Source organism: Mauremys mutica, chromosome 7 (genome assembly GCF_020497125.1).
Source record: "Mauremys mutica isolate MM-2020 ecotype Southern chromosome 7, ASM2049712v1, whole genome shotgun sequence".
NCBI classification, from domain to species: Eukaryota; Metazoa; Chordata; order Testudines; family Geoemydidae; genus Mauremys; species Mauremys mutica.
The window spans coordinates 51,230,642-51,232,983 of NC_059078.1; positions in this window are offsets into that span (position 1 = coordinate 51,230,642).

Below are 2,342 nucleotides of genomic sequence, written 5' to 3' on the forward strand. Positions count from 1 at the left end.
ATCATAGAATCTCAGGGTTGGAAGGGACCTCAGGAGGTCATCTAGTCCAAACCCCTGCTCAAAGCAGGACCAAACCCAACTAAATCATCCCAGCCAGGACTTTGTCAAGCCTGACCTTAAAAACCTCTAAGGAAGGAGATTCCACCACCTCCCTAGGTAACCCATTCCAGTTCTTCACCACCCTACTAGTGAAAAAGGTTTTCCTAATGTCCAACCTAAACCTCCCCCTCTGCAACTTGAGACCATTACTCCTTATTCTGTCATCTTCTACCACTGAGAACAGTCTAGATCCATCCTCTTTGGAACCCCCTTTCAGGTAGTTGAAAGCAGCTATCAAATCCCCCCTCATTCTTCTCTTCTGCAGACTAAACAATCTCAGTTCCCTCAGCCTCTCCTCATAAGTCATGTGCTCCAGCCCCCTAATAATTTTTGTTGCCCTCCACTGGACTCTCTCCAATTTATCCACATCCTTCTTGCAGGGCCGGTTTTAGGAAGTGCGGGGCCCAATTCAAACATTTTCGGTGGGGCCCCGGCAGGGATGACTTAAAAAAACCCAAACGTAAAAAAGAGCCTTTCATTTCTTAGCAACCGGTTCCCTATAAAAAGTTCTGATTTAAGGGATGTGCCACAGTATGTATTTTTTGTAGCAATAGGGTTACCATACGTCCATATTTTCCTCCCAGATGGTGATTTAAGAACCAAAAAGCCTGAAATGTCTGGGAAAATACGGATGTATGTTAACCTGACCTAAAGTTCTTTTTTAAAAAGATGGGCCCGAACTAGAACTGAGCTCCGTTTCACATGTGTGGGTCCCCCAACTCCCTGGGGGGGTGCTAGGGTGACCAGATATCCCAATTTTATAGGGTCAGTCCGGATTTTTGGGTCTTTTTCTTATATAGGCTCCTATTACCCCCCACCCCGTCCCAGTTTTTCACACTTACTGTCTGGTCACCCTAGGGTGTGCACATGTGTGGGTCCCAGCTGCTCCCTGCCCCCCCCACCCCCGTTGAAGCAGGTGTGCAGGGTTACTGCCCTGGGAACTGCAGGGCACCAGTGGACATGGGGCTGGCTGGAGGCAGGGCAGGGGCTGACTGGAGGTAGGGTCTGGCTGCAGGCAGGGCAAGGGGTGCGGGGCTGGCTGCAGACAGGAGTGTGTGGGGTGGGCTGGCTGGCTTCAGGCAGGGCCGCAAAGGGGTGCGGCAGGGGTTGGCAGGGCTGGAGACAGAGAAGTGCGGGACTGGCTGGCTTCAGGCAGGGGGGTGCGGCAGGGGTTGGCTGAAGACAGGGCAGGGGGTGTGGCAGGGGCTGGTGCGGGCAGGGCAGGGGTGTGGCAGGGGCTGGTGTGGGAAGAGCAGGGGGTGCGGGGCTGGCTGTGGGCAGGAGGTGCGGGGCTGGCTGCAGACTGGGGCTGGTGCAGGCAGGGCAGGGGGTGCGGGGCTGGTGCGGGCAGGGGGTGTGGGGCTGGCTGGAGACAGGGGCTGGCTGTGGGCAGGGGGTGCGGGTACAGGGGGTACAGCCCACCCTGTACGGTGAATGCCCCCTCCTCCTCCCTCCCCCACTGTGGTAGCAGCAGCAGCCCGGGGCTCGGGGGCTATTTAAAGGGCCCAGGGCTCCCCTGCTTCCACCACCCCGGCCCTGTAAATAGCCGAGGGAGCCCTGGGGAAGCGGTGCGGCTTCGGTGGCTATTTAAAGGACTGGGGTGGCAGAGGCAGCTGAAGCCCCGGCCCTTTAAATAGCCCCCGGAGCCCCCCGCTACCCCAGGGCTCCCTCGGCTATTTAAAGGGCCCGGGGCTCCCCTGCTTCTACCGCCCCAGCCCTTTAAATAGCCAAGGGAGCCCTGGGGAAGCAGTGGGGCTCCGGTGGCTATTTAAAGGGCCAGGGCGGTAGAAGCAACGGGAGCCTGACTTTTTAAATAGCCCCCAGAGCCCCACAGCCCTACCCCAGGGCTCCAGCAGTGGGGCTCTGGTGGCAATTTAAAGGGCATGGGGCTCCAGCCCCTGCTGGGAGCCCCAGGCCCTTTAAATTGCCCCCTGGGGAAGCCGGGCTCCCTCGGTACGGCTCACTGGCTCTTGCCAGTACGCCGTACTGGGGCTTGGGCGCGGGGCCCTCTTAGGGGTGGGGCCCGATTCAGGGGAATTGGTTGAATTGGCCTAAAGCCGGCCCTGCCTTCTTGTAGTGTGGGGCCCAAAACTGGACACAGTACTCCAAATGAGGCCTCACCAGTGCTGAATAGAGGGGAATGATCACATCCCTCGATCTGCTGGAAATGCCCCTACTTATACAACCCAAAATGCCATTAGCCTTCTTGGCAACAAGGGCACACTGTTGACTCATAGTCAGCT